The sequence below is a fragment of the Mirounga leonina genome, unplaced genomic scaffold (assembly GCF_011800145.1).
Source record: "Mirounga leonina isolate KUSES-001 unplaced genomic scaffold, KU_Mleo_1.0 Mir_129, whole genome shotgun sequence".
Classification (NCBI taxonomy): Eukaryota; Metazoa; Chordata; class Mammalia; order Carnivora; family Phocidae; genus Mirounga; species Mirounga leonina.
The window spans coordinates 40,145,274-40,158,031 of record NW_023270323.1 but is presented as its reverse complement, the minus strand read 5'-3'; the positions used below and the strand labels follow the sequence as shown (position 1 = coordinate 40,158,031).

General features: G+C 45.7%; 1 long non-coding RNA gene and 1 other non-coding gene across 3 annotated transcripts; both read left to right on the top strand.

The window, feature by feature from the left end:
• Positions 1-4,603: 4,603 nt before the first annotated feature.
• On the top strand, positions 4,604-6,733 carry LOC118010533. 2 transcript variants are annotated; one of them, XR_004679218.1, is made up of 3 exons: positions 4,604-4,654; positions 4,936-5,073; positions 5,932-6,733. It is a non-coding gene; the product is annotated as an uncharacterized LOC118010533 (long non-coding RNA). The 2 variants fall into 2 exon arrangements; XR_004679217.1 differs by having other exon boundaries at positions 4,608-4,661.
• Positions 5,340-5,461, top strand: LOC118010967. The gene has a single exon (XR_004679381.1). It is a non-coding gene; the product is annotated as a small nucleolar RNA SNORA26 (small nucleolar RNA).
• Positions 6,734-12,758: the final 6,025 nt, after the last annotated feature.

The following is a 12,758-nucleotide window of genomic DNA, read 5'->3' as shown; positions in this document are numbered from 1 at the left end:
GGGGCTATTAGTAGGTAAGTTTTGGGGGAGTCCAAAGTTATTGTGGATTTTTGACTGTGCCGGGGTCAGTGCCTCTAACCCCCACATTGTTCAAATGTCAACTCTACTTTGTTCTGATACCATGTTCATACAACTATTTACAGAAGGGTAAAATAGGCTTTCCTTTATTTTCTGTAATGAAAGTGATGATTATTTTATTTTCTGATTATAAATAATATAGACTCATTGTAAAGAATTTACAATGATGATTCAGAAATATTTAAAAGAAAATAAATATATGAAGTCCCACCACCTTGAGAGAACTACCATTAACAGTAAGCATCTTTGCATGAAGACACACAGACTATAATATATATACATATATATGGATATAGATACAGTATACAGATATATAGATACTTGGGATTACAAGATACATGTGGTTTTATCATAGACATTTTCTTTCTCCTTCTCACTCCTCCTCATCCACCCTGTTCTCCAGGTAATCATACTAAGAATATGTTGTGCTTGTAGATGCTGAGTCTTGAGGGATAAATAGGAGTTAGGGAGCAAAGGAGGAGAGGTGGTAGGCAGTCCAGACAAGGAAATCAGAACATGCAAAGGCAAGGAAGAAAGAGCTCTTTGAGCAGCGCTTCTTGAAACTTCAGTGTGCATGCAAGTCACATTGGTTGAAATGCAGGTTATGACTCAGCAGATCAGGGGTGGGGCCCGAGATTCTTTACTTCTAACAAGCTTTCAGGTGAGGTGCATGCTGCTGGCTCACACTTTGAGATACAAATTGCTGTGCTATGCAATATGGTATCTACCGGTCACATATGACTATTTAAATTTAAATTAAAGGTAAATAAAAATTAAAAATCAGTTCTTTCGTTGTACTAGTCACATGTCAAGTACTGACTAGCCACATGTGGCTGCCATATTGGACAGCACCGTTATAGAACAGTTTCATTATCACAGAGAGTTGTATGGAACCGTGCTGGCCAGAGCATTCGGGGAACTACAAATAGTTCAGTCTGGCTAGATCATAATAGGTGTGTGGGGTGGGAGGAAGTAGAAAGATAGACATGGAATTGGTCTTGGTCCTGGTGGTAGTGAGGAGCCATTTAAGGATTTCCAATGGAGATGATAGCAGTGTGGAAGGGTACTAGGGGAGGGACGATGGAGGCAGGGAGGCTGAGTGGAGGCTGTTGCTGTGGGCCAGAAAGTAGATGATGTGAGTTAGAACTAAAGTAACAGGGAGTGGGGAGGAGAGGGAAGACTCACAGAATGGTCTACGGAAAGAACTGACTGAATAGAAGGAGGTGAGGAGGCAGGATGCTGAGAATGGGAGGAGGAGGCAGAGAGAGGACATCATTTGGGCTGAGGAATTGTTATTCATCCAGAGGACACAGAAGAGAAGTGTGAGGTTGGAAGAAGAGAATGAACTGTGCTTGAGACAAGCTGATTTTGTGGTATCTCTGGGTCCTCCAGATGAGGATGTGTGCAGGACTTGTGGGTATTTGGTACTTAAAGCCAGAGAGAGCAGTTTAGGCTGAGGGAGCACCTCTGCATGGGAGGGGGTATGGAGTGGGAGAAAGCAGGCAGACTGGGAGTCCTTCATTGCATCCTAGCTCTGCCATAAGTTGTGCAGTCTGGGATAGCCACTCAGACTTTCTTGGCCTCAGTTTATGATCTCTAAAGTGATGATAATGGTATTTTTATGTAAAAGACTAAATTCTATGACTGTTCATAAGTGCTCATTCAGTGTTACTAATAATAGTCTTGTTATCTACCTTGCAGAATTGTCTTAGGAATTAGGGATGGCATGTGTAAAGTGTCTGATGCTCAATAAATGGGGACTTTTATTATTGTCTTTCCTGGGAAGTTGGTCAGCAAGAGTGTAGAGAGTAAAAAGAGAAGAGAGTTGAGAAAGAATGTCATCAGAACCAACACTTAAAAGGGGAGGACAAAAGAGGAAGAAGGAAGGGCCACAGGTGTAGGAGGAAAAGCAGGGATGAGTGGAGAGTCAGAAACCAGAGGGAAGGAGGAATCATGGAGGGAGTGGTCAGTTATGTCCGATGCCACAGAGAGGCTAGGGAAGTTCAGGAGCATTGGATTTGGTCACTGAGAGGTCGCCGGTGGCCTCGGAGAGCAGTTTCAGGGGAATGGGGAAGAGGAAAGCCAGACTATACTGACCCGAGGGCTGAATCAGGCTGAGACAATGGAGGCCTATGTCGGCATGGTCTTCCTGAAGGTCTGTTAGGAAGGGGGGGAAGGTGTGACATCTGGGGTCTGGGGCACATTTGATGAAGGGAAAGTTTATTCAGGTTGAAAGCGATAGAGTATATATACATAGAGAAGCTGAGAGCCAGAGAGAAGTGAGAGACAAGACAGAGAGGGAATAATACCCCCAAATAATGGAAAGCTTGTGAGGCTGAGGGAAGCTGGCAGGAATGGAGCCTGGAGCCCAGGGGCCGGGATTTATTTAATGGTGGTCCAGGGGAGATGTACCTGTTTACGGAGGCGGGGGTTTGGGGAAATATGAAGACAGTACTGTACCTGCCCATCAGGTCTCCTGTGCTTTTCCACCTGGCTCCCTGGTACTCTAGGTCGAGCTAAATTTTCTCAGGCTGGACAGATTTCTCTCAAATAATCAGGTCAATTGATTCCGTTTTCTTTAAATTGAATTATAAGCATTTTTCATACCAAATAGAGATTACCCTGAATTTAACTCAAAAAGCAGTTATACAATGAGTTAATTTTGCTCCATCACCTCTGTATTAATTTTAATTATTTTTTTAATAGTTGAGAAGACATTTTTCCTCTACTCCAAACAAATGGTTTTTACCATTTCAAATGAACTGTGGTTGTCATTTGCCCAGAGGTGTGAAGTCCTCAGACTGAGGTAGATTTCTCCTGAGTTCAAGTGAATCCCTATTGTAATTCTTTCATAACCTCTTCCAGTGTTTATCACCTGGTTTGGGAGGAAAGCATTCTGCACAACCACTCCCAAGCCCACTAGGTCGCCGCTGAATTCCTTCATTAGTCTCTTTGCTGATGTTTACTTCTCTGTCCTAAGACTCTTCCCATGCACCTTGTCCACATTCATTGCCATAACTGAAGGAAAGGGGACACCTGTCAGCTCTCCAGAGGGACTATAACAAGAACAGATTAAAAACTAGAGACATGTTTAGAAGACTCTGAGAAAGGTAAAGGGACAGCAAAGTGGTGTTTCCTCTGCCACTTTAACCCATTCTACATTCATCTTATGAATATCTACAAAGTAGTGAGTGGCTGGCTTCCAGGATTTATTAATAAAATTTACTCTATTTCTTCTCCTCAGCAAAATCATCTTAATGACTCCCAAACCACACCCTACGTCAGATCCTATCATTTCCTCTCCCCAAAACTGCCTGAATAGCTTTGCATTGTTCTTAGCATAAAACACACACTCTACCAGGGCCTCTGGCTTGGTCTGGACCCCACCCACCCGCATCTCAGGCCACTCTGCTCCTCCATCCTTAAATTCCATTTATGCTTTTGGGTCCTAACAGGGGTCAAATGCTTTCCTGTTCTTTGGGCCTGTTGACCCCCAACCACCTGGGAGATGGCCTGTCTTGATCAGACAGTCAAATATAAATGCTATTTCTTTCCCTTCCCGCCCCACACACCTGGGGAGAGGCAGTGTGGTATAGTGTTTTGAGGGGCTATACTTTCAGACTTTTGGGGTTGAAATCCCGGATCCACCACCTGCTAGCTACTCTGTCACCTTGGGAAGTTACTTCACGTGTCTGTTTCCCCACTTAAAATGTGGGGCTAATGGGACGCCTGGGTGGCTCAGTCAGTTACATGTCTGCCTTTGGCTCAGGTCATGATCCCAGGGGCCTGGGATCCCAGGGCCCTGCTCAGAGGGGAGCCTGCTTCTCCCTCTGCCTCTGCCCCTTCTCCCTGCTCATGCTCTCTCTCTGACAAATAAATAAAGTCTTTAAAAGAAAATGTGGGGCTGATAAAAGATACTTTGAAGACTAAATTTGTTAACAGATGGTAAATTCTTAGGACTGTAATACAAGTTGTCATTTTAGCATATACTCCGATTTTATTCCACTTGTCAGGTTTGAGTCTGTCACCTAGGGAAGGTTTATGGTGCTCCCCAAGCCCCTGCCGATGATGGTCGACTCACTGAACTGGCTTAATGAATGAACAATGGTCCTTTCCGATTTAGGAGGCGCCACTGGGTGCGCGTGGTCACAGAGACAAGGTCTGCCTTCTCTTTGAGCTGACGGTTCAGCAGGTCAAACTCTAAACACATGCCGGACTGTCTGTTGTGGGAAAGGGAATCTCTGGGTCGTGGCCCAGCCCTAGAGTGACCGGAATCCGCCCCCCCCCCCCGGAGGGGCCCCGAGGAAGGCACCTTGCCCGCGAGAACCAGAACCGCGAGGGCCAAGGGGAGGCGCCAGGACTGCGGAGCTTCCGAGAAGGATGCTCCGCGCAGGCCTAGCTCGTCCTCCAGCCACGGAAGAGCCCGAAGGACCTGGGCGGGCCGAGGACGGCGGGCGCCAATGGCCGGGCCGCCCCGCCCCGGCCGGCGACTTCCCGGGATAGGCCCCGCCTCCTTGTCGCGCCGCCGTCCGGGTCTCTGCGCCGCGCGCCCGTCGCCCGCCGGAGTCCCGCTGAGGTGCGCGGTGAGTGTGGGTGGGGGCGGCGGGGGCGGCGCCCGGCCTGCGGGCCCGGCTGGGGCCGCGCTCGCCCCGCGTCCCCTCGAGCTTTGCCCGCCCGGAGCTCCGCTGCTCCCGGCGGCCAGAACGGAGGGGTAGAGCAGTCCTCGGAGGCCCGGGAGGGCGGGCGGCCCAGCTCGTCCCGGGGCCGCGCGAGGCACAGACGCCGCGCGGGGCCGCCCGGAGGCCTCCCCGCGCCCAGGCCCGGGCGCCCTGACAGCCTCGCGCTTCGCTCCCGCAGGGCGCCGCCGCGGCTGCTTTGTCGCGGGTTCGGGGCCGGCCCGCCTGCGGCTGCGGGAGCCCAGCCCGGCCCGACCCGGGGACCCGGGAGTCTGTCGCCGACGTGTGCGGGCTGCAGCGGCCTGAGCTCTACGCGCAGGTAGGTCCCCGTCCTGGGGTGAAAGACGGGGACCCAGGCCCGGAGCACGTGGCCGGTGACGACCGGGGTTCCCACGTGTTCGGTTCTAAGGGCCCCAAATTGGCGGGCCTTTCGGATAGAGGGAATGCACGTTCCCGGGCTCCCCCCGCACAACAGCTGCTTCCGGTGGGTTTTCCCGAAAGCGCCGAGATGCGGGGGATATTGACGAGGGAGGCGTGCAGGGATCCTAGAGAGAACCCTGTAAAAATCCCCAAAGGCCCTTTCCTGTGCCCTTTTGAGGTTGACATGGTGCCTTAAGAGGCTAACACAGAAGGGTAAAATAAGTCTCCATAAAACCCAAGGAGGAGATTGTAAAACTCCTCTTTGGATCCTGTCTGGAGTCACAGCTGAACCAGAGGAAAGTTTTCTTTTGGCTCAAGCACCTTTGTGATTTTTAAAAAGATTTTATTTGAGAGAGAGCACGTGCACGAGAGAGCGAGGGTGAGCACGCGCAGAGGGAGGAGGGGGAGGGGCAGAGGGAGCAGCAGACTCCCGCTGAGCAGGGCGTCCAACTCCGGGCTCCCTCCCAGGACCCCGGGATCATGACCTGAGCCCAAGGCAGATGCTTAAGGGACTGAGCCACCCAGGACCCCCTTTGTGATACTTTTATACAGTTCCCAGCACAGTGATAAATTTAAACCTAACCTTAGTTTTGATGATACCTTCAGAGATGCTTATCTTTGAAGGTGGAAAAAAACACAGGTGATGGAACACGTGCACAAGGCGTTTTCTGGACATCCTTTGAGACAAACTGAAAAGAATATACCTCAAAATTGTTTTCTGCTTGAAAGGTCATTCGGAAATTTTTCTTTTTTATAGGTTGAATACTACAGGTACAGGCCGCGGAAGCTGGAATATTCTGATGCTGGTATTTTTACTGACTTATACCAATTCTCCAGTTTACAGTACACACTAACGAGGTCAAATAGTCTTCCATAACTTGTAGCAGCTATGTGTCCAGCGCGCCCTTCACAGGCCTTAGCCGCAGGACAGTGCTGGTGGTGACTGGACAGCATAGCAGGTGTTTTACCTTCATCTTGTCATTCAGTTCTGACAACTCTGAGGTCGGTACTATTCCCTTGTTTTACAGATGAAGCAACAAAGAGGTTAGGTACTGACTCAAGGTCCTGCCACATGTGAGGCCCTGAACAGGGGTCCTCGTGTAACTTTCTGGCCATGTGACCTCTTGGAAAGTCACTTCTCTTGGCATTTAATGTTCACTTGGAGCTGTAGTAATATTGAGACAGATGAGGCCAGTTTGGTCAGGGGAGACCACAGCAGAGCTATTAAGAATATAAGGTCTTCATAGTATTTAATTACATCAGACCTACGAAGTTACCAAAATTTGGCACAAAGGGGGCATCTGTCAGCATGTTAGGTGTTTTTGATGAATGAGCATAACGAGCTGTGACGGGCTTTAAAGGATACAGGGGTGCTAGATTGTTAGAATATGAAAATCTTCAAGGTGATGGGGGAAGTTTTCATATGGGAAGAAACGAGACAGTGAAGCAAGATGAACAGAGCCTAGTATGTGCTAGTTGTTCATGCTGACCAGCCCTGAATGTCTGCAAATACCTCATTTTCCAGAAGTTTTCAATAAAGATTTAATATTCACCTTGCAGTCACTCTTCATGCTTATTTCATAGCATTGTTCCAGTCTTTCCTTCTAAACTTCATTTTACACTGGTATATTACACTGTGAAATTCAGCCTCATCACTTTTTTAGGTAATTTATTCAACAAATATGTGAGAAGGCCATAATTGCTAGAGGGGAGAAAAGAAGGGAAGGGAAAGAGGAAGCACATGTATATGCACTGAGAATAGAGGACATGAGCTCAGAGAGGGCTGGCCAGGGAGGACCAGGGATGCTGTGGGTCTGTATGCATTTGGGTGAGGAACGTAGGGCCAAGTGAAAACAAATAGCCCTGAGGGAGAAGTGTGTAAAGGTTTGGGGGAAAGCAAAGTGAAGCTGCAGAGAAATGACCTGAAGGGGAAGAGGACCGCTTGTATGCAGGGCTAAGATGGATATTTTAACACTATTGTAAAATGGTAACTATCTGGCCTCCCAGGTCTCTGAATGCTGTAACGTTTACCTAGGAACGCTCCCTAGCACCCATACTCTTTCCTGCTCTTACCCAACTTTTCTGTGGCCACTATCATCCCTCCCCTGACCCCCCATAAGTGCTCTTGTTCTGGAATTCTCTAGCATCCTATAACAGCCTTGTCCTATTTAGAAGTCTAGTTTGTGGTTGCCCTGCCCCTGCTTTACTACAGTAAAGTCCACCTTGGTTCCCACCATATTCCTAAGGGCTAATCAGACTGGTGTAATACTGATTCTGGTATATTTGAGCCCTAAACCCATCGTGAGTATAATACAAGGAGCAGTATCATTTATAATTAAGCCTCATAATAATATTGGGTTGAATTATATATGGCATTCAAGTGAGTGGCTTACAGCCATCTGTTAGAAGCAGCAGAACACTAAAGCTAGGTTCAAGCCCCCACCCTTCCATGTGATCCTAGACCAGTTACTTAGCTTCAGTCTCTGCCTAATCATCATAGTTACTAAAGTTGAGTCTATACATAGTAATTACCTGGTGAGTAGTAAGCACTCAGTAAATGTCATTCATTGGTAGTACTATAGGATCATTTTTTTAATATTGTATGGTCCTTGTAATAAAATGACAATGCTGGTGTTTAGTATTTATATACTAAAATGCTGGCTTTGGTTTTCATTCAATAAATAGAGCATGTAGCATAGGCCAAGTACTGCTCTAGGTTTTGTGACCACATCAGTGAACAAAACGGACAAAAATCCATGTATACTGTTGGCAACTGATTCACTGATAGAGTCCTCCATTGTAAAGACCTGTGAGGCTTCCTTGCTCAGTGCTGGAACTAGTTAGCAAGGTGGAGGATGGGGGCAGAGGGGTGGGGGGGTGGTTGGTAGAACAAAAGGCCTGTATGAGGTGACTTCAAATGCTAAGTAGGTAAAGGGAAAGAAAAATGGAGTCCTAAAGCTTCCACAGGCTGCAGCAAGTTCTGGCAGAACAAGGAATTCGTAAAACACTACATCAACAGTGGTCCAGTGATAATGGGCCAAGAACATGACTGTTTTCTAGCTCTGTTTCAATGTGTAAAACTACAAGTGTTCAAGTCTGAAGGTTATGGCAGACAGTTGCCAAGAATAACCACTGGTCTCACAAATGGCTCCACTACACCAAGTCCTAGTGGTGGCTCCTTGCCCCTAGAAGTTAACCTGGGCTGGGTGAACAGGTGGAGACCCTGTGGCTGCCATGGATCCTCCCTCTCCCACTACCAAACCTCAACAAGTGCAGCTCAGTTTACACTTTGGTTTTCCAGTTTTATTTTAAGATTTTATTTATTTGTCAGAGAGCACAAGCAGGGGGAGCAGCAGGCAGAGCAAGAAGCAGGCTCTCTGCTGAGCAAGGAGCCTGATGTGGGACTTGATCCCAGAACCATCATGACCTGAGCCGAAGGCAGACCCTTAACCAACTGAGCCACCCAGAGGTCCCTGTAGAAAGGGTTTTGATGCTAAAAAGTTTGAAGTCCATTAGACTAAACAATAGCAGGTGAAAGACGGAAGCAGTCTTTTTTTTTTTTTCTTTTAAAGATTTTATTTACTTATTTGAGAGAGAATGAGACAGAGAGAGAGAGCACGAGATGGGGGAGGGTCAGAGGGAGAAGCAGGCTCCCCGCCGAGCAGGGAGCCCGATGTGGGACCCGATCCTGGGACTCCAGGATCATGACCTGAGCCGAAGGCAGTCGCTTAACTAACTGAGCCACCCAGGTGCCCCAAGATGGAAGCAGTCTTAAGTCCGATACGGAAAAAAAAAAAACCAAACTTTTTTTAAGGGGCCTCAGAGTCCAGAATTTAGAACCATAGATACTAGAACTGTGCTGCCCAATATGACAGCCATCAGTCACATGGGGCTATTTAAGTTTAAATCAAAACTGAGTAAGATGAAAAATTCAGCTCCTCAGTTGCATTAGCCACATTTCAAATGCTCGGTAATCACATGTGGCTAGAAGCTACTGTACTAGACAACAGATACAGAACATCTCCATTACTATAGAAAGTTTCATTGGCAGTACTGTTCCAGAGATTCTATGGGGTTTGATAGAAGAGAAAAACCTATGGTATAGGAGACTGAATAATGACTCCCAAATATAGTCAGGTCCTAATTTCAAACCTGTGTTACTTTATTTGGAAAAGGGTCTTTGCAGATGTGATTAGGTCAAGGTTCTTAAGATGGGAAGATTATCCTGGATAATCTCTGAGCCCTAAATCTAGTCACAAGTGCCTTTATTTAATTAATCTATTAAGTAGGCTCTATGCCCAGCATGAAGACCAGCGCAGGGCTTGAACTCAAAACAGATCGAGACCTGAGCTGAGATTGAGTCGGGTGCTTAACCAACTGAGCCACCCAGACACCCCCACAAGTGCCTTTATAAGAGGGAGACAGAAGGAGACTGTGCTCAAGGGAGGAGGCCATGAGAAGACAATCGGAAAGAGATTTGATTTTGGCCTTGAAGATTATGGAGCAATACAACTTGAGGCTAGGGGAAGCTGGCCAGCCACCTGAAGCTCTGGAAGACTCCTGGAATAGATTGAGAGTGTGCACTTGATTTGACCCCGGAAAACTGATTTCTGGCCTCCAAAATTGTGAGAGAATAAATTTCTGTTGTTTTAAGCCACCAAGTTTGCAGTAATTTGTTATAGAGCCAAGCAGCCTCTGGTAACTAATACAGATGGAAAGCTTAAGATCACAAATATAGCTGGAGCTGGAACCCCACCACACTGCCTCCTACGCTGTTTTTATTAGTGCCTTATGGGTGTGTGGGTAGGGGTAGATCTTATCTATTCATTAGTCAGTTTTTAAAAAAATTTCAGAGGTATGGCAGTGAAGTTACACTTTAGATTTAAATCATGAGAGAAATGAGCACACGGCTAAAATACGGAGGATTAGCAAATACCTCATAAAACAAAGATGATCAAAACTAATAATAAAAAATCAATTTATGGTTTATTGGGATGTCAATTTATGGTTTATTTATGTATACTTTCAGTGAATTTCATTTACACAGTACAAAGCACCTCCAAAGATCAAGTTGTAAAAACTTAGTAATGAAAACAAATTAAGACACTATGAAAACCATTACTCCAATTATAATTTTTGCCTTGTGGGTCACACAGCTTTGGCCAGCTGGGGCCCAGAGGTAATACAGACCATTAAAATGAGACAGTTTTTCCACAACAACCTCAATTAGTTTTGGCTCATGTTCCACAAAATGAACCTTGGATTTCTGGGAGTCTTTTTTTTTTTAAGGATTATTTATTTATTTATTTGACAGAGAGAGAGTGCACAAGCAGGGCGAGTGGCAGGCAGAGGGAGAAGCAGGCTCTCCGCTGAGCAGGGAGCCCGACGCGGGACTCAACCCTAGCACCCCAAGATCATGACCTGAGCCCAAGGCAGCCGCTTAACCAACTGAGTCACCCGGGCGCCCCATCTGGGAATCTTTTAAACAACAGAAAACCTTAATAGTATAACTAAAAAAACTAGTCTTTTCAGAGACACCACCACAGGGCTCTGACTTAAGTCCTACACAGCAATTTGGTGTGTCTAAGTTGCAACATATCAGTACTGAATGATGACTGTATCCTGCAGACTGGGAAGGAAAGTGGGGCAAAAACACAAGTTTCTGAATGAGAAGTTCATCCTTTTGAACTCAAAATTTCTTCTTATGGAAAGGAACAGCACATGATTCAAGTAGCTCCTTAAACTAAAATGCTAATGTTCATGGACAGAAATACCTGAAATTGTTCTCTAGGTCTACCCAAATTTATGTAAAATAATTTTCCACCTATTACTTCCATATCTCAACTCTGACATGAATTACCAATGCTTTTTTATTAGTGTTTCAGTAAAACTACCAATTGACTGACCATAATCTAAAGCTATTGGTGGCCGGCTGAATATGCAAGGTAATGCCTTCCTTTGATGACTGCTTATTAGAGCTGAAGCTTAGGATAGGACCACCACACTCAGTCAGTAGTACACATGGAAAACGTGAAGGTCAAAACTCAGCTTCTTATTGATGAAAAGATTGTGTCTGTTGTTGTTAATGTGTTGCTAATTGCAGTAATGCCTTCCAAAACTCTCTCAATGCATGGCATCTCATTCTCCTGATGAAAGAAGTTAGGAACAAAAGTGAGCTCTATTTGTCTACCCTTTGTACCAAATTCCAGACCCAAACAGTTTATATATAAAAATATTTAAAACTGAGATTTAGGGGGCGCCTGGCTGGCTCAGTCGGCTAAGTGGCTGCCTTTGGCTCAGGCCATGATCCCAGGGTCCTGGGATTGAGTCCTGCATCAGGCTCCCTGCTCAGTGGGGGGACCTGCTTCTCCCTCTCCCTCTGCCTGCCGCTCCCCCTGCTTATGCATGCATACTCTCTCTCACTCTCAAATAAATAAATAAGATCTTTTTAAAAACTGAAATTTAGATTACGTAAAGACTGAAGTTTTGTGGGCTTTTGACCAAACTCAGGTTCTTATTTGGGGGGTGGGGGGTGGAAGGGAAGAGTGTATTTTTACTGAAACTGCCTGCTATTCCTTACAGCCTATTCTGTTTCTTTCTTGTGACAGATTTGAATACCTATTTCCCACATCTGAGGTCAATTTCCCACTACAAAAGTCTCATTATTACAAGTCTGAATATCTCTGCCTAAAGATGGCCTTTCTTTTCTTATCTTTTTTGAAATATCTCCATATAGAGTAACATTGATCTCTAGCGTCCTGTTGAAAGTTTCTTGAACTGCCCAGCCTGTAGGTAACCTACTGATTATTGAAATGAGCTCACCCTGAAGAAACAAGGTAGAAATTTAAGTCCTGTGGTAAGTTTGATGGGTTCCTAATAAACCTTGAGCTCCATGCTCTCTACTTTGTCACACTCAACTCTACAGGCTTGACTCTGCTCAACTCATATACCTACAAAGCCAATGGAACATGTCTGAAGAAGCGCAGCTCATTTTAGATTCAGACAGAAGGTACTCCAAGACCAGTGAAACTAAAGTGTAGGATTGTGCCCTGAATATACACCCAAGTGGCAGGTTCATGTGCAGCTGTGTTTTTGTTTGGCCTCTGCAGGATCATCAACCACAGAATGAGATACAATCCTCCTAGAAACTTTCCTCATGTGCAAGTTTTCTTTCAGCATGAGTCTGTTTCTTTGTCTAAATTTAACTTTTTGGCCATTTTTCTTACAGTTAATTAGCTCTGTGAGCAAACCAAATTTCTGACCCTCTCATTGTTTTCATGTGTTCTGTGGATAATGGGACGGCCACTTCCTACATCATCATGGATATCATCTCTGCCTTCTTTAAACTTTTTGTGCCAGTCAAAAACTCTTGCTCTTGACATTGCTTCTTCACCATGAACTACTGTTAACATCTCAAGTGTCTCACTTGCAGATTTATTTAACTTTACAAAAAGCTTAATATGAACTCATTGCTCTAAGTAACAGTCCCTCGTTTTTATGGTGGAAAAAAGAGTAATTCTACTCATATCTACTCAAAGTTAGCTGGCAACCCTGAAAGCAGGGTTGTGGGCAGCTAAACATATT